This window comes from Schistocerca piceifrons, chromosome 11, assembly GCF_021461385.2.
Source record: "Schistocerca piceifrons isolate TAMUIC-IGC-003096 chromosome 11, iqSchPice1.1, whole genome shotgun sequence".
NCBI lineage: Eukaryota > Metazoa > Arthropoda > Insecta > Orthoptera > Acrididae > Schistocerca > Schistocerca piceifrons.
In genome coordinates, this window is record NC_060148.1 from 23,246,460 (window position 1) to 23,266,651 (window position 20,192).

Here is a 20,192-nt window from a genome sequence, read left to right on the forward strand (position 1 = left end):
TCGCGCTATTGTGTTATCTGGAAGTGGGCTGAGGCACAGCGCGCGGCATTCGATTGTAGCCGACCGCTTCCCACAGCATCGGCTGGCTGTTACCACTTACTGGGCGGCGGATCTTTTGCAGAGAGATGTTTTACATAAGACACTGTCTGTAAACTCAAGAGCGAGCAGCCCTTTTGGTGGGGGAAGTGGCCTTTCCCAGACGAACCCTGCCACTGGCCTACAGGGCCACCCAAAACCAGTTGCCCCTTGCCTGCCTAGCGCTGTAGATCGGCGTGCAGTCATAGACGTCGTTCTGTTCGTGGGATCTTAGTTGCCAGTGTCAGACAGTTAGTTCTGTATGCTTACTGATAGTCTTCGCTATTCGGAAGTGATGGATAATCACCCTGCATTGCAAGAAAATGTGCAGAGTTTGGAGAAGAGGAGGTATTTATGGAGTAACGTGCGTTCGATCGTCTCTAATGTTACAACATCATGTGTTGAAGAGGTGGCACAAAAAGAACTGTTGGCTAATATTACCAGTCCCAGTCAGAGGGCTGCAATTTATGCAAACGTCAGCCTCGCCACAATAGGACGCAGAAGGAAGAAACGCGAAAATAAACCGCGTGGTTTACTGGAACCGCCACGAGGTAAGACTGACAATTTTGGGAGGTCGTTATAGGCAGTTTCACAAAATCGTTCATTCGACAAACGATGGAGGAATTTCACATAAACAAAAAAATAATGCCGACATTACGGACATTACTTACTGCCATGAAAAAAAAAATCTATTTTCTTTTGCAGAAAGATGTCTTACATAAGACACTGCGTGAGATGGGATTTACTTGGAAAAGATCTATAAATAAACGAAAGATTCCGATAGAGAGAACGGATATAATTGACTGGCGATGTTAGTACCCAAACCAAGTGAGGAAATTAAGGGAGCTAGGCAGAAAATTTGTTTTATATTGATGAAACTTGGGTGGACAACAATATTACTTACAGAAAATGTTGGCAGGGCCCTTGCGTTGATAGCATTATCGACAATGCTAGCTGAAGCAACAGGATTATAGTGGTCAATATTGAGTAAAAAGATGGGTTTTAATCCAACGCACAGTTAATTTATAAAGCAGGATATGCAACAGGGGACTACCGTGGGCGAATGAACTACGAAAACGTTTCAAATTGGATATCGACTAAAGTAATTCCGAATCTGCCACCGAACTTCGTTTTTGTAATGGACAACACTTCAAGTCACAACAAGGAGAATAACAAAGCTCCGATTAGGTCCTCGAATAAAAGGGAAATGATTGAATGATTATTAAAAAAATGAGGTGGAAGATGATTTGTGAATGATAAAAACAAAGTTATTTGATTTAATTAGACAACATAAGCTGGAAGACAAATTATTTGAAATTAATAAAATACTTGAAGCTTATGGGCAGACTGTGCTGCGAGTTCCACCATAAAACTGTGATTCAAATCCAATTGAAATGGCGTGGACAAAACTCAAAAATTTCCTCAGAGGAACAAATATTCTTGGAGATATTTACAAGACGAAGTTGCTGCAGTTGGTGAAAGAAGGTATGAAGCAGTTTTCCGAGATTCCGCTTTTTATTACAAACTAAATTTTGCAGTAACCGAAAAAAGGATATACAAACACTTGTCCCAACTGTAACAGGTTTTGAAACGATAACCCAAGTTGACAGGAGTGCATAATGCCTCGACGTGGAGACTCTTGAGACTACTGGGTTAAGGATGGGATTATTGAAGGCCTACTAGACGCCACAGTTATTAATTTAGAAAATGACGACGACGACGATGACAATGACAGTGACAGTGACACTGTTGATGGTGACCTCTAAAGTAAGATGTATGTAAATAGGGCGACAAGTAATTTCTTAATAAATACGTTGTGTATTCTTTCAAGCGCGACTCTGCTCATACACTATAAAGTTTCTTTTGGTAGAAATGTACTACATGGTAATAGAAGTGTTAAACAGTTTTCCAAGATAAATACAGTCAAATGTGATTCAAAACAATAAATACCTTTATCACTAGTTGTACAAAATCAGTAATAATTTAAGAACTTTATGATAAAATTAATTAATTTAGAATGTGATTTAATCACGTAAAACCTTTGATGCTTAGGGAACGCCAGCATTTGAATATATTCTGTCGCTAAATCTCTATCTCGGTTACTAGTCAACTAGTTCTAAGACATATTGCTTAAAAGCGCAATAACTACGCTAAACACTGCTAAAATTTCCTTCGACACTTGTACACCGAATCTGGACTTCTATGTCAAAAGCTTGATATAAGAGTTCCGTTCACATATTAATTTTTATTTTTTGGTAAGAACTTTATTTGTTAATCTACAGCAATGTTAACCTCTTCAACATATTCCCCAATAGATACTCTACACTTATGCCAGTGATTTTTCCAATTACCGATACACATTTGGAACGGTTTCTTCGGGATAGTTTATAGGTCTCCTAACTGTGTATTTTTAATCTCATCCATGCTAGTAAATCCGCTGTCTTTTAAGGCCTGTTGGCAATATACTAAAAATTTGATACACTTTATTCCATTCTTATAACAAAATTTAATATAGATTCTCTAATCTATTTATATACAAAACAAATAATCCTTGATACTACCAAAATACATGTAACCTTTTTGACAGCTGACAATAGAATAAATACCCAATATGCATAACATTATACACCTACTTTTCAGACATGTTTACGAAGACAGTGACAAAAGATGTAGCGCAAATAGGACTAATACAACAAGCGGAATTATAAATTTCTCCTTACTATTTAAACACTCTTCGTGTTGCCAGAATTGTCAAGATTCGGCGGAACCCTTCAAAGAAAATTTCTAGCATTTAGTAGAAACACGAAATAAGAACAAGCCTTAAATTCTACAGATTGATTGCACTATACTGGGTTCGTTTTACGAATAGCAGTAGAGGGAGGATACGTTCACATGAACAGGCATTCGGTTCTGCGTTTGTATCAGAATCCTGACTTCCGTTCTGATGTTAATATTACTTACTCTATAATATCGTGTTCCGGAAGAAGCTATCGTCTTTTGTATTCATTATTTATCTGAAAATAAACGCTGCCGGGACGTATCTGCAGACGGCGTCGCCACAGGTACAAAGCGCGCGCCGCGGCAGGGCCGGCACTACAGCCTGTAGGAGCGCCTCGTGAGGCAGCTGGGTGGGCACAGTGGGGACTCGCTCGCTCGCTCTTCACTTCACTGACGGAACATAGCCTTGTACTGGCGGACCGTAGTTCGCTTGCCCGTTGTAATTGTTCCTATTGTTCTGACAACCCCGCCTAAATCTTTTGTTTTTCCCATTTTCATTACCAAATCCATTCCCTTTTTGTTATGGTTGCCGTACTTGTTGCGTAGTAACATTATTATTTATAGGTTAGTTTCCAAAGACGGGTTGAGGTGTTTCTTTATCTACTGCTTTATGTTGCCGTGGCGCCTCTTCATAAATCAGGTCGATGGAATCCAAAACTGACAAAAAGTGCTCAGTATCGTGTTGTGTTCTGATGTGGTTTTTCCCTTACGTGTGGCGGAAGCTGGCTCTTCAATATCTTCAATACATTCACCTGTGATATGGGAATTGTCCAACATGTGGTCTTACTTAAATACTCTTCGAAATAACCCTGCAAGCTTTCAAGCTTGCCACTAAATGCAGTCGGTTTAAAGACTTCGACTTAATCTTTCTTGAACGGCTTCCAACCAGTACTTACACAAGCGCGTTCAGATTGCTCGTAACTGTGACAACGTTCCGCCATTTCAGTGGCCCACAGAAGAACGCCACCTTGGGTGTAACCAACAACAAATCTTATCTTTTGAGCCTCCATCCCGTTGTGGAACGCACTGATAAAAACCACCTGGTTCATCCGCTTTCCGTCTGACGAATACGTGGCAAACTGCCCATTTCGAAGCAACCCTTCACCGGCGGAGATGGATGTTAAACATGCGGCATTACGAGACATCGGTGTGTTGTTACAAGTGTGCGTAGCAGTGTGAGACAATGGCGCTTGTGTTGCAGGTACTGCTGCAGGTAAATTACGAATTTTGCAATCTCCACTTGCGCTCGCTGTCGCGCTTGTGACAGGATGTGAGTTCTGTTGTTGATCGAGTCGTTACCAACGTGGTTGATGACAGGCCCAGTATTGAAATGCCTTTCTCGGATTCGTATACGGGAGGAATTGAGAGAACACCAGGCGACTGACTGTAAGTAATACGTTCCGTGGCTTCAGTATTTGACTGTATGGTGAAATCCTTAGAATACACTTTTGCGTCACACATATCTCACGCAGATCGAGTACCCTGCGTTCAAGTTAGGAATTTCCATCACTCGTGTTTTTAATTACAACACTATGTTAGCTAAGAACGAGCGCGTGTTATGCTTTCTGTCTGGTCCCCTAAGAAACATGCGGTATTGCTGGACTGTAGCTAAACAGTATTTCATTCTCTTTAAAAATTAAATGACATTCGAAGCTACATTATTTCTGTGCTCGTCCCTTCTCACGATTTAACTGCAACGTTCAAATCAGTGCAGGTTAGTGCTGTCAAAGTTAAACGCGGTGGTAAAGCTGTTGTCCCGTTCTGTCGCTCAGTCGACGTACGCGTAACGCACAGCGCAAAACGTATCCTTATCATCGTACTTGACTCTACTCCAGTCGCCGGCCGGAGTGGCCGAGCGGTTCTAGGCGCTACAGTCTGGTTCCGCGCGACCGCTACGGTCGCAGGTTCGAATCCTGCCTCTGGCATGGATGTTTGTGATGTCCTTAGGTTAGTTAGGTTTAAGTAGTTCTAAGTTCTAGGGGACTGATGACCTCAGAAGTTAAGTCCCATAGTGCTCAGAGCCATTTGAACCATTTCTTTTGTACTCCAGTCAGCTCGGCTTTCGCTCCATGTGAAACGCGACTCGATGAGATTCCAGGAAAAACGGAATAATACATGGCGTAACGACTACATCAGGTTTATTCTTACGATGAACGTAGTATAACGGCCAAATACCGTACTTGAACTATAAAATCCAGAGTTACTGATGGCGCTCTTGTTGAATTAAAGAACGAGACCAGGCAATTAAACTTACTCAGTGCGACCTGTGGCTACCCTCAAAAACTTAAATACACACCCGTTCCAGAGACACAACTAATCGCTACTGAACCCACGAACGCGAACAGGCGTGACCACTAGCTGTGGGATCCCAGCGCCAACCAAACGTAGACCGAATCGCAACCGAGGCCAGCCGCTTCGTCGGACAACGGAGCGGTTGCTGCCATTCGTTGGCCTCGGCTAGGGTGACCAGATTTTCCAAGTGAGAAAACGGGACATTTTCGAAAAACTGGGGTAAAAAAAAAAAACGGAACAAATCGTGACACCAGGCAAAAAGAAAATATTCTGCATATATGGCTGAATCGCTTTACTAAAATAAATAAAAGCTAAAGTTTATACACACGAAAAGGCTCATAATTTAACAAGACACTTCGAAACAGGCTTATAATGGCAGAGCATCCTATGACACATCATTGTTTTTCCAAGAACTGATTACAATGCTAAATACTCAGAAACTGATTAAACGTTTTCTAACAAATGGATTCAAATGTAGATATCAAAAATATGTAAACCGTTTACCTACTGTATCACGAACACTGCTACTAACATTGTGCCAGCCGCTGTGGCCGAGCGGTTCTAGGCGCTTCAGTACGGAACCGCGCTGCTGCTACGGTCGCAGGTTCGAATCCTGCCTCGGGCATGGGTGTGTGTGTGATGTCCTTAGGTTAGTTGGGTGTACTTAGTTCTAAGTCTAGGCGACTGATGACCTCAGAGGTTAAGTTCCATAGTGCTTAGAGACATTTGAACCATCTGAACTAACTTGGTGCTTATCAGAAGACCTAATATCTTTCAAAAGCTTTGACTTGGTTGATAGCAGATTGCAGAACTCGTTGCAGAGAAAATCTGCATAATGAGTCTTAACTGTTCCAATTGCTGCAACAGTTTAGTGGTAAAACGGTTTTTCTTATCTATCCAAATGGAATTCACAGTTGAAAACACACTTTCCACAACAGCATTTGTGCCTGGTGAAGCAAGAGCAAAACTCCCATGTGTCTCTATATTTCTACATGAAGTACCTGTGATTTGAAGTGTATGGAATCCATCACACCATGACTTACTTGTTTCCAAATTAGTTTTTTTCCCATTCCTCATGTTTCTGGGATACAATCTTGTTCACGCATCCAATCTCATCTGAAATGTTGCACATCAGTCTACTGTCTCAAGATTTATCATACAATTTAAAAGTTAAGCCCAAGAAACGGAAATTTTCAGTGTTACCCAATGAAATGATTTCAGGGGTAGAAACGGAGAAGTTGACTTTTCTAAACAAGTCACGAAAGTGTCATAAAATAAACTGACAGCTGTCCCATACCAGACTGAAAATGCCTTTCTTTTTCAAGTTAATTACAATTGACTGCTCCAACTCTTCAGCTGATTGCGGAACTGTGGTTCTTTCCAATTTTTGAAAACATTTTCATTAGCTTTGTGTGAAATAAAGCCAAAGACGTGTCTGTGGGTTCTCAAACTGTTTCAGCAAACTGGGACACCTATCTTGAGACAGAAAATAAGACTTCAAAGGTTCGTGCATATCAATAACTCTTGTAACACCCGGCAACAATGACAACCATCTAGTGTTAATACTACCTAGAACTTGTTTGTATTCTGTATCAGCGAAATCACGGAATGATTTGAGTCCCCATACACACACCGAATGTAAATGTCAAAATACTGAAAAATTTAATTCATTACTTTTTCTATGTTAATGGGAAGAATTTCTGCATATGATCTCCACTTGTACCACATGGACTGCACAACCAATGCCTTGAAAGGTAATCTCAAGAACACTGTTAAGTTTGGAATAACCATTGTTTATTCCTGCCCTCTTGTATTCACCAAATTTGGTATTACAGTCATTTGTACAAAATGTGACAATCTTGTCAACCATATTTTTCTTTTTTAAAATATCGAGACTCAAGCTAGCTAATAATTCCGCCATTTCTCGACTAACGTTCTGAAGATGTATTACGTTGGATTGAACAACTTTTGTATGAATGAATTATCTAGTTAGGATTGTCACCAGCTTCAAGATTTTGTGATTTGATGCCTCAGCTGTTACTCACACAGACGTACTATAAGCATCCTCAAATTCTGGCGCGGGATTAGTCGAGCGGTCTCAGGCGCTGCAGTCATGGACTGTGCGGCTGGTCCCGCAGGAGGTTCGAGTCCTCCCTCGGGCATAGGTGTGTGTGTTTGTCCTTAGGATAATTTAGGTTAAGCAGTGTGTAAGCTTAGGGAGTGATGACCTTAGCAGTTAAGTCCCATAAGGTTTCACACACATTTGAACATTTGAATTCAAATTCTGCGTGAACTTCTCGCAATTTGTATGGGTATAAAACGTTCATGAAGATCGACTCGCATTTTGTGTAGTTGTTCTCAAATTCGTCTCTGATAAGAAGAGCCATGAAGGCCGTAGAACGGAAAGAACGACCGTGTTTAGCGGTATGGAACCCAAACAGCACTTCTTCCGTAGTGGCACTTTTCTGTTCCTCTGTTTGTAGTTTATGCGTAGTTACAAAGAAAGTTATGCTGCTAGAAATTCTTGCAGAAACTTTGTGTGCCGCGTTTTGTCGACACGTCCCCAATGTTCAGTGGAAAATACCAAACGACACGGCGCACATTCTACCCTCGTATAGTCGTGCTTTCCTTAAAGAAAGGGGACTCTTCCTTCATGGTTTTAGAGGAAGAACACTTTCTTTCCCTCGTATTAACGGGCACGAGTTAGTTTTACACATGCAGCACACAACAATGGAACGCACTAAGGCGAGCTCTCCGAACCCATTGTTTCAACTGTTGTCTACTTCTCATTGTTGTCTGTAAAACTCCAAGGACATCGTGCCGGTTGCATCTACTACAAATTTGTCACAAACAGCGAATAACTAATTCGTAACTACAAATACAATTGAACATTGATAGCCCTTCTGGTATGATTTTTTTTTAGTAATTTAATTGAAAGCTTTGTTGCTTTGGTAAAAATAAAATTGGTTCTTTTTGTCGTGACAGAATAAATTACTATTAATCACACCAGATTTGTCGGAGAACAGCAGCAACATGTGTAATTGATCCAGCTTTAAGAAATTCTATTATCTTTTAGCGGAAAATTCGTGCGGTACTCTCCGACGATAGAAAAGTCGTGGTGTTCCGTTCGGAGCAGGAGGCGGCTGTCTTTTCTCATTCGCGATATCGAAAATTACTAAAAAATGAACAGAATTTTTTTTTTTTTCGGAGGAAGTTCGCGCGGAGAAAACAGACAGAAGTTACATGAAAGAAACCTAAGGGACCAACTAATTGGATTTGTACGAACATATAAACGGAACTGAAAGAACTTGGAATAAATACTATAACGATGTCGTCACGACAGCCTCCTGTTCCGACAGAACACACGCTGGATCATAAGCTGCATAAATCTTTTAAACAGAAAAGATTATCACAAGTATAATTAATGAAAATAAGGTTGAGAGATTTTCTTTTAAATTAAATAAACTTCAAGGCTTTAAGTATTATATTATGAAACGGAAACTTACATTAACATGGCCACCCATTGTGGCGGTGGAGCGAATTTTCATGATACACATTCTCGCCTGCTTGTGGCTACATATATTTTTAATCACTTAAACCCTCAAATTTACAATAAAATGACTATATCAGTATGGAGCACAACACTTTCGCGTCCGACCCGCAACACATTCACAGAAGAACAGCTAGAGAGCGGCGCGACTCCCTGCAGAAGTAAAAATTGGCAATTGTTATTTTGAAACATAGGTGCATCGCTTTTTTACTGATCGATAGCAGTGTATAACAGTTTATAGCTATCGTGATATTCTGCGCTTTTCAGGAGCGCGGCAAAGATAAATGGTTACAACATTCATTGGTATATGTTAAAAGTTCGCACATACTGATGCGAATTTAGAAAAAAAACTTTTACAGTGATAAAGGCTGTAATGTCACACCCTATAACGTTCTTTCAACGAAAACTTGTTACATCTGTCCATTTCTGCAGCAGCAAATCATCGATACAAGCCGCCAAGGTGATTCATACGCCACTAGCAGTGAGCACGATGACGGAAAATCTCCTGTTTAGACCTCTCCTCATGCGGTGAACAAAATGCAGCTTCTTCGTTCCAAGACTCATTAAAATGTTAAAAAAGCATGTCTGTGATGCTAAATTGATGTTAAAATAAATACAAAATACAAAATGAAGCAAAAAAAAATGGTTACTCCTGATGTCGAAGGAACGGGGTATTTGGTAACCCGTTGAATATTCTGCTGGACAACGGGACGCAGAACGAGAAAAAGGGCGGCCTCGTTAAAAAAGGGACTGCTTAAGTCACCCCAGCCTGCGTCCTAGTGCGTACGCGACTTAAAACGGCACCCGTCACTACGTTTTCGTGAGGCACATCTTCTGAAAGAAGACAACTGTTTTTTGCTGTCTTGTTCACATATTAAGGCCTGAAGCGCGTTTGCTGGCGCGTGGAAAAGAGCTGTTACACTTTCTGATTTAGTCAGCACAATCGCTATTTCTGTTCGATCAGACGAGTTGTAAATAGTTTAAAATTTACACTCACCCTTCACTGTACAAAAAGCCACTCTATCCATATTACCCGAAAATTTTTAAAAATAACGCGAATGCTGAGAGCGCAAGCACATTTCAGGACCGGTTGCTTTTACATCGGAGCGAAAATCGATTGCGGAATTGGAAAACTGGCAACTAGAAGTGGTTTTGCAGAACTGATTTTCAAGTCTTTACATGACCGCCCAGTAGTGGTGTTGGGAAATCGCTTTACGAAATCCGGTTTCGGGAGCGCCAGGTGGTCGGGGTTTGCGTCAGCAGCCGCATAGCGCGGTACGAGATAAGCGGACTGTGGCGGGGAAGCAGGCAGGCAGGCGGCCCGGCAGTGGCGACGGCTAACGCTTTGCGCTTTACAAACGGGCCTTGGCCTTGGCCCGAGGTGTACGAGTTTAGACTTATTACCGTCGTTGCTCCTGTTCCTGGTGAGGCGTTGGTGATGTGGCCTCACTGTACGGTTTGTCCTCTGGTTGTCCGGTGTCTGTCCTGTCCTGGCTACTAGCATGCAGGCAGGCATACTAGTGGACTTGGATGTTTTAGGTCTTCTTTGTCTCGCGAGAGACGTTCTGCAGCGCTGTCTGCAGGTCTGCTGACAGCTTCCCCGTGCCGTCGCGAACCTCGTTCCTCAGCCGCACGACTGCGTCCTCTAGGATGTATCCCCAGTCGCGCGGCGTGAAGACTGGGTTCGCGTTGTGGAGTTGAGATCTTTCTTGGTGACGAACTCGAGCAGAATTGCCCGATGCCCGCCACGTATCTCAAACGGCCTGTGCGGGAGCGACGGCTTCCGTACCACTTCCGCCTGGGCGAAGAGGTACGGGTTCTTTTGGGCGTCGAAGCGCCCATCCCGTACCACGGTGGCAATCTTCTTCAGCACGTTCGTGCTGTCCGGGAAGGGTACGATGTCGGTGCGGAGATTGCCATCCTCTTCTTGCTTCCCCCTCTGTACTACCTTCCCGCCTGGCGCTGGGGAAGGGGAGGACGGTGCCACATCCGTGGGCGTCTCCCCGGCCTCCTGCATTGCTGCAGGTTCCGGGGCGACGTCCGTTTGAGTGGCCACGTCCTTCTGCGACGGCAGGTCCGTCTGCGTGACGGCGTCCACTCCCGCCGGGCGCAACGCAAGGGGGGGGGGGGGGGGGAGGCGGGCGCGGGAACCATATTCTTATTCAGAACACGCAGCTGCTGGGGCTGCCGATGAACTTCGACAAGTTCTCCTCTGACCGCGGCCGGTTCTGCCGCAAAGGGGATTCGGAGGCCGGCCGCGGCGTCGTCAGTGGCGGCTTCTGCTTCGTGGCGGCGCGGCTCGCACCCGTCGCCGGAGCGGGGGCGCAGGGCGGCCGCCGTGGCGCTGGACACCGCCGCAGCGCGTGGTGCGGCGGGCTGACGGCGTTGACTCCCTGAGGCAGCTGCAGCTACGCGAGTTGGCGGCGTGTGGACCGCCGCAGTCCGCGCACCTGCTGGCCGCCCCGCGAGGCTTCGTGCAGCTGCGCGTGTCGCCAGCCGCCGCGCACTTCGAGCACGCGACGGCGTTCTTGCGGTCACGCGCAGTATGGCCCAGCTGCTGGCACTTGTAGCACTGTTGAATCTTGCTCTTCTGCTGAGTGCGCCTGCGCTTTGGCTGCCGTTGGCGGCAGCTGTTGTCCCCCATCGCACGGATGAGAATTCCCAGTGCGGCTGCAACCTGCTTCCCTTTCCGTCCAGCCGTGGCGTCGGGCTAGTGGCGTCGGCGTGCGCGAGCGACGGTAGCGATGTGAGCCGCAGCGAGTCGAGCAGCGGAGTGCGGTGGCGACAGCGACGTAGACGCCTCGCCCGCCCTGCCGCAGCCGTTCCCTCGCCTGCCTGGCAACCCCGCACCGTGACGTCATCGCCGGGTGGGGGCAGCCGCGCGCCCCGGCTGTCTGTGCGGCCCAGTTGTGTGCCAGGCGTGTAGCAGCGTGCGGCTCAGTCCAGCCTCTCGGCGAGAACACCGGAGACAGGTGAGGCGGGCAGCAGGGCTCTACTGGATTATGTGGAAGCGGCGGATGTTGTTCTGCACGCTTCTGTGTGGTTTGTCCCGTAACTCACGGCAGGGCAACGTCAAGCAACTCCTGCTCCTGTCTAATACATTCTTACGTTAAAAAATTAGGATCGGTACGAACAGAGGGATGGCGAATAGTGTGTCGAAACAGCGTGTCTAGTGTTTAGTAATTTATTACTCGTTATTTATCGCCTTCTTTCAGTCGAGCGAGAATAACGTGGAACGAACGGAAAATACCGCTACATTCGGCCGGGTACTGTTTCGATCTTCCAGTGTCGAATCCTGGAGAATTCTCGTACCACAGCTGTTGAAAACGAAAACCACGCGTTCCTAATTACGTCACTGCATAGCAATAACCAATGGTCGTAGGACACAAGTATGAGAAAACCATCAAAATCAGCACTTCGGCCTGAGGGAATTTTACTGCGACACGGCGTCTTCCGCCACCGATTCCAGATTCCAGCAGCCGTGGCTGCCTGTAATGCTGGACCGCCAGCTCGCAAGCCGAGAGCGATTGCAGGTCGCCTATGCGGCGGCTTGCAGGGTTGACAACTTGCTTTTCAGCACTTCGCTTAGATTGACAACTTGCTTTTCAGCACGTCGCTTAATTTGGCCGAATTCAAACATCTAAAATATTGTCGCAATATTCAGAGCTATAATCTGCCATTACGGTTTGCATACAGTGAGGAAAGTATCACAGTTGGAAAATTGGCGTGTCTGGACGTAAGGTAAGGTAACGCACAGGGCTGAAATACGCGGACGTTATTCAACAAGTACTTGAGAATGAGCACTTCGCGAGTTGGAACACACGTTAAGAATATTTTCAAACCGTTCCTAAACCTTTTCTCGCTTACGTGCTTAACGTCATATATTACACACGTTAAGTCGTCTGCAAAGTAATCGCCGGCTGCGGTGGCCGTGCGGTTCTAGGCGCTGCAGTCCGGAACCGCGGGACTGGTACGGTCGCAGGTTCGAATCCTGACTCGGGCATGGATGTGTGTGATGTCTAGGGGACTGATGACCTGAATTGTCGGGAAGTGTGACGTTGACAGATGAACAGTAGCGACGGCCACAACAGTGTCATAAAAAGGTCGCCATTTAATCGCGAATGTGTGGAATCCGCGCTTTGAGACACATCGATTGAACCACGATACCGGAGTAAGATCACTTGTGACTTAGGAATGGGTACCACGTTTCTAGGTGCTTTTAATTCTTTCGGTGTCTTGTCCGGCAGCAAAATATTTGATAGTGCGGTGTCTCACGTGATACTTGGGCCGGCGGTGGACGTCACTCGCGTGGAGAACGTGGCGAGACCGCCCTGTCGCGTGGCTGGGGGTATCCTGCGTGGAAGAGCACCGCTGGCTGCTTATAATGCGTAGCTGAGCAACTCGCACGGGCCCAGTGTGGACTGTTACTACTGTATGGTAGCGAAACTTGGTACACCGATGCGCCCTTGCGGAACCGATTTGCACTGCGAAGAAATTATTTCCCATTCTGGCCACCAAGTGGCGCTATGAACGGAAGGAAGACGTTGACAGAAGTGTCCGTATGTGATGGAACGAAACGTGGGGAGGAAGGGTGAAACAAGTGAGAAGGGCAGAATGTTGATCTTCTTACTAACCGCCACTTGCACAATTTGTTCAGTATGAGCACCGCAGACTTCGGCGAGATGTTGCACAGCGATAGATTCACACCTGGTGTCCAAAGTAGGAACTAATTTCCTCCGGCGCAAACTGGTTTCGCTGTAACGCATTAGCATGTTATCTACCAAGTTTCGTTGCCTCACGATAATTACAGACCACAGTGGACCTCGGTGAATAGCTGCAGTTTACTTCCGACCGCCCAGTACTTCCATGCCTCTGTCGAAGAAAACAACTATTCGTGAAAATTTCGCTGTAGCTTTTGTGGCCCATTTGTCGATAAACGATTTAGTAATTAGTCAGTTAAAGCAAATCTGCAGTTGTCTCAGACTTCCGTCGTGTGTTTCACTTTTCGTAAAGCACCAACACTCGTTACGTTCTGCAAATACCCGTATCTCCAGTACAGGCGGCTGTCCGAACTGGAGTAGGTCGCAGCTACCGATACCGGGCGTAGCCACTGCCCCGTGGCGTAATGATGTGCTCTGCGTCGTCACGCACACTTACGGACGCAACAGAACGCAGTGATGTTTACATGGCTGGTACATTATTTATTGTAATGTAGGCTGTGGTGGAGTACGGTTGTCAGCGGAGCCAAAGAAATGGAATGTTATAGCAACAATAATTCTTGCGCATGTTTGATTTTGAAGAGTTGTAATGTTGTTGCTTTAATTTGATCTGCAAGCGGTGCTAATTGACAATAAAAGCGGGTTAAAGCTGTGAGCCGTCTGTAACGTTGTTACTTTAATTTGCTATGAAAGCGGTACTGATGGTCAATAAAAGCGGTTTAAAAGCTGTGAGCTGTCTGGGGAAGTTAACCTTGCGTTACTGACCAACTGTTTCACCAGGTATCCAATCTAGCTAACCAAATTTCCAACCAGACTAACATTAATTGTAATCTTTTAATAGTCATACGACAACCGGTGATATATATATAAAAAAAGGAGAATTTAAATAAAAGAAATAAATCAGTTTATATTTGGAAATTTATTTTAAGATTGATCATTGAAATTTCAGCATATTAAACTCGATTCATAACTAAGCTGGTGCCTTATTTAGGATTGTGAAAACGTGGGTTTGTAATCTTACGGAACACATCAAATATGGAGCCAAGATTGGGAGACTGCATACAACACTGCATTCATAAAATAACACACGAAGAACGTTGAAACATATGCAACAGGAAATTAACCACAACCAACCGATTCAATTTTCACCCAAAGAAGTTACGTTCGTAGTACAATCCTGTCCGTCATGTAATTACCACACACTGGTATACTAAATTCATACTAACTCTCTGTGAAATCTTCCCGAAAAGAATAGCTGAGGGCTACTTTGATGATTACACCACATGCTTCACTTGGTCAACTTGGTTTACACAAAGCGTATAACTCCACAATAATTTTGATAATTAAAATAAATTAGATCGAAAAGCAATTTACAAAAGAAAAACCTCGAACTGGTTACTAACGTCTTACAAATAACCTGATGGGTCAAACAGTTATATAAGCACGTGGTACTGGTCTCGCAAAGTACACCCCACGTGGGTTGAACATAAAGAAAACTTGCTATATTGAAAAATATTGTCAAGACGAGACGTTATAATCACACAAGCATTCGCATTTAAGATTGATCTTAGTTAGAGTTACTGATCAACACGTGGTTCCACTTTACTCACAAAGTAGTGACAAAGCAACTACCGGAAAATAATCTGAACTTCACACGAGAATTACACTGCGCTGCAATTTAAGATAACCTTAGATATTTTAGAGCTAAACCTGAAATAAAGGTGATTAAATTTTCAGTTAGGCTGATCTTAAGAAATCCATTGTCCTACGGACTTGGCAGACACGCGCTTAGCCGGAGATCTTACCACTTCAGACGCTCGCCACGGACAGACTGACCTGAGCTCCTACCGAGCGTGCTGACAGATACAAACGGAAGTGACCAGAGAGGCAGCTTCCTATACCAGCATGACAAGGGACGGACAGGACCATACTAAGGATAGAAACCTCTTTGCTTTTGGAAAGCGTAGCTACCTGTTCCGACGTTGGTCCTACTGTTCTCTAGCAGACAGCCTTGTCTGCTACCCTCAAGCATGCAACTAGAAATACATTTGCTCATTCATCCTCTCACACAGAAGGGAAGGGGGATGACAGTATCTTATCATATACAGTATATAAAAGAAAGCGGATGTAGGTTCCGTATGAGACTGTGTGACATGAATTAAAGTGTAGTAGTGTGACAGATCGTTTTTGTTTATGTGTAAAAGTAACACGTTCCACTACTCAGTCTCCTCCCAGATAGTCAGAAACGCCACAGTAAATTTGGAAGAGGAATTTATGCCGTAAATGACAACAGATTTAAGAAATTAAACATGAAAGGAATCCAACAGAGACCTTTCAGAGTGTTTTATGTCTGTTTTGATATCGTCATGGATGGAAATGTGGCTGCAATCGGCAGGTTCAGTATTTTTCGGTACTGGGCAGCGTTCGTCCCTGGTGCAGAGGTACGTTCCAAGACGCGCGCAGCCTGTGCACGAGGAGGCGTGGGTGCCGCCGGCCAGCGCCGCACGCCCCTGACACGTGAGCACGGCAACCCGCGGGAGTCCCCGCGTCCCAGGCGAGTGCAGACGGGGCTGCTCCGTCCACGGCTTTGTTTCGCTTTGCTCCGTTTTGCTGCGTCTTACTTTTAAGTTGGTCTAAAAAGAAACAAAACGGATCTGAACATTACTGTGCATATTTGTGACGCGAGTTATCGGTAACTTCCAGTATGGCTTCTGAATGATGTAATGACAGGGTGTATACGACCCGGGACAACCGGGAGATTCGGGAAAAACCCGGGAATATTTTAGAATTCCGGGAATTTTTCATTGTTTTAGTTTTCAGTGAAATTTTTGTGTCTTCGGCTGGTAATAAGCGATATTCTACCAAAGGATATAACTGTATTCCCTTACTACAGAATGATACTGCAGCAATAAACGCTTCCCGCTCCCGGGTTCCCGGGTTCGATTCCCGGCGGGGTCAGGGATTTTCTCTGCCTCGTGATGACTGGGTGTTGTGTGATGTCCTTAGGTTAGTTAGGTTTAAGTAGGTCTAAGTTCTAGGGGACTGATGACCATAGATGTTAACTCCCATAGTGCTCAGAGCCATTTGTACCATTTATTTATTTATTTATCTTTTTTTTTTTTTTGCAGCAATAAAAGACCGACGAGAGGAATCACGAAAATAAAACTTCAGTTGCAAAGGAAATGCGCCACATACAACAAAAAACACAGTGCTCATACAAGCGTTTGCCATCCACAAAATGTGTTAAAGGCTTTAGGAAGACAATGCAATGCTCCAAACAAGAGATTGGCTCCGATGAGTGTGACGTCACAACTGTTTACATTGCATTAGTTTGAGACTTGCGAGTGGGATTATGCGCATGCGCAGTTGAGTCACGTATGAGTAGTACATTCGCGCGCTTCTGGCTGCTGAAGTGTGGCTGTTAGCTGTACAAGCAGTAGCAGCAAGCAGCCACGTGCTACCCGTAAAAATCGACAGTTTCAACGGAGGGGGGGGGGGGGGACGCCAAATTCATATTCTTGAGGGAAAAAACCTTGTTTCACATAGCGTCTGGCATCCAGAGCATGTCGGTCTGTGGATTATTCATATGATTTAGAAAAGCATTGCTGTTGATTTCTTAATATTTTTGAACGTATTCCAAGTTGATTTCTGAATGAATCATAAGTTGATTTTTGAATGCATGCATAGAGTATGTGATGTCTCTGCCACAGAAACCTCGGTCGCATCTAGGAATAAACTTTCCTGCAGACAAAAGCGGACAGGGCTATACGAGCTGAGCGGAATAAAGCCAAACGGGTGAATGCCAATAGCTGTTTGCTATGTGGTTGACGGGGTTTGCGAATGATCAGCTTTGTTATAATTACTAGCTAAATCCGTAGATTTAGACTACCAGAGTACACATAAACGACAAACAGGAATAACAGTTTAAAGAAATATTATATATTATCTACTCGGTGTATCTAAGAAAATGAAATTTTGACAGAAAAGCATGGCCAGATCGTTACACTTACTAGTGTACAGTCCCCAGCTAGCAGCCGCTTAAGTTAAATTCTGGGAGTAGCGCGGAAAACACGTTGTACGGATACGTAATAACGCATAACCAGAGAATAAACGCGGGATGACTAAACTGGTGATTGTGGCAGGGTTGGTGAAGCTAACCAGAGAATGAGTCTCACTTAACATTGGCAGGAAAAGTTACAGAATTAGTGATGACAAGGTTGTTCGTTGGAATGAGGAAGGAGAAGAAACGGGAACATGACACAAATTATGGACGAATATGATGATTCCAAATTTACACAAAAATTTCATACTACTACTTTTCGATCTCATGCTTGAGAAGCTGGAGCGTATGAATGAAATGTGAAACTATTTCCTAACATAAAGTTTTTTGCTATTAGTAGGCGTAAGAGGCATAAAAATTTTTTTGTTGGTACTTCGTGAATTACATTCTGTCGTGCTATAAAAATCACTTTCTGCCAAAACAGTCTTGGTTGCAATTTAATTTTTTATTTTTCAAACTGTTATTCCAGTTTGTCCTTTATTTACACTCTGGTAGTCTAAATCTACGGATTTCAACTACGCGTTTCGCCTTACTTAGGCATCTTCAGGTTGATCTTATATTGATACTTCTTAGAACGATGCTTTGGACAGTGTAGCCACAGGGCATCGTCAATACGTCAGGCCAACATCGCCTTCGTTAAACTCAGTAAAAGCTTTTCTAGATGGACGCGAGTATGCACACTACCTGAGCCCCATCTCATGCTGTTACTCGCCACAGCTTTCCCACGAGCTGCAAACGGCACCTTTTGAAGTGTAAGCGCCGGCGCACGGTCTTCCACACACTTTGTTGCGCTATTTGGAGTTCGCGGCTTGTGCCTGCTGTTGACTTCATTGTACAAAAATCTCGTTCAGCCCCCCTCGCCTCCCACCCCCCTCCACGGTTGCAGCTGCCCACATTAGGTCAAATATCTCGCGTATTCCAACGCACGAAATCACTTCCCTTGCCTCGTCGGCATTTTGGCAAGGCGGTGAATTCGTGATGTCAGGTGGTCGGCACAGTTTAAACTAGCTGCGTTTGTATTGATGGTCCAATAATATTTGTGCACGTAATATTTTGGAAAATTCAGAATTCAGGAAACAAATGATTCCTGGTAGCCCTGTATTTCGCCTTCTGTCTGTCGTCTTCCGTTTCTACGCCAGTATGGTCACTGGGCCACTGAACTTATAATTTCGATCCGCTTGCTGCTTTCAAGTAATGCCAAAAATTATTTTAATTTTTAGTCAGATCTGTTGAGAAATTTGTATTTGCGAATTCTTTGAATGACCTAGAAAATATTTGTACACATAATCTGCCTCAAAGAACACTCCCGACAATGTTTACAACCAGAGTACTTCTGTGCCCTTACTATTAATCACTGCACCGTCCAGTATTAATTCACAGAGCACAGTAGCATTTTGGTATTTACTGACCACACAGTGCTGCCTATAATGCCAGTACATATACTGTGTACGTTACTGTCGGGAATCTATCCGTAAGCAATCAACGGTAACGTAGATAAATAGTGAGTATATGCCTATCGGTATCGGACCCATATTACTCCTTTGTGGTACACACTTTAATTACGCACATAGACGGGACCAACGCAGTTTCGCGTGTGGCTGACGTATACATAGACAAAAGACCCAGGTGCCGTTAATAGGTTGCGTTAAGTGTTTGAATTCTGGAATTGGATCTAGAAGTTCATTATGTGCAGACTCAAGTACGAAAAACCACTGCACCAATGGCTTCATTCTTCTTGCTAAATAATACTGAGAAATTTGTCTTAGTGTTTCCTAACACGTATGGTGAGCTATCAAAAAAAAAAAATGGTTCAAATGGCTCTGAGCACTATGGGACTTAACTTCTGAGGTCATCAGTCCCCTAGAACTTAGAACTACTTAAACCTAACTAACCTAAGGACATGACACACATCCATGCCCGAGGCAGGATTCGAACTTGCGACCGTAGCGGTCACGCGGATCCAGACTGTAGCGCCTAGAACCGCACGGCCACTCCGGCCGGCGGTGAGCTATCAGTGTTGCTATTCATTAACTTGTAATTCACGTCTTAGTGACAGTTTACTTATAGTATCATTGGTTTCCTTGTGTAACATTCCGATTACAAGCTACGAAAGGCCACAGTAAGTGATGTAACGTTCTGTAAAGCACAGTTGGATCTCTACTATATCTCTGACTTGTACAGATAATACAATTAAATTTCGATACCACTCACGAATTATTCCATCTCTCGTTTATACACGTTTAAAATGTTAAGTAGTTGGCAAATCTAGTGACAGCAAATATTGTTCTACTTACACTTTATCAAAATACGGCCTCGACCTTCGCGCCTTCTTTCTTTCGTCGGGTAAATTTTTCCAACTCCAAGCATACATTTAACTGCCAAGTCAGAGATACAGTTTTAGTCCCCTTACTTATCAGTTTCAAACAGCTATTTCTCTTTATCTTTTCCTAGTGAGAAAATTAGTTTCGAATATTTCTTTGTTCGTATCGCGTGTGCAAATCATTTCATGTTTTTACTTCACAAAAAATATGCAAATGATCATTAGCACCTAGACAGATGTAAAACAATTGATTCTGTGGTCGGTTACTCTCTGTTGCGGCTAGAAGAGAATTAGTTTCTTCTTCGTAATCTCTTTTGTGTTGGGGTCTTCCAAAACATTTTTCTTTGAAACCCAAAATTAATTAGGAGAAATTCTAACTTGAAATGATAATGAGGGAGC

General features: G+C 44.1%; 1 long non-coding RNA gene across 1 annotated transcript in view; it reads left to right on the forward strand.

Moving 5' to 3' along the window:
- Positions 1-11,612: 11,612 nt before the first annotated feature.
- Positions 11,613-20,192, forward strand: part of LOC124719892 — a 66,052-nt gene continuing 57,472 nt past the window's right edge. Inside the window, exon 1 of the long non-coding RNA XR_007006008.1 lies at positions 11,613-11,667. This is a non-coding gene — a long non-coding RNA (uncharacterized LOC124719892). The remainder of the gene's footprint in view (positions 11,668-20,192) is intronic.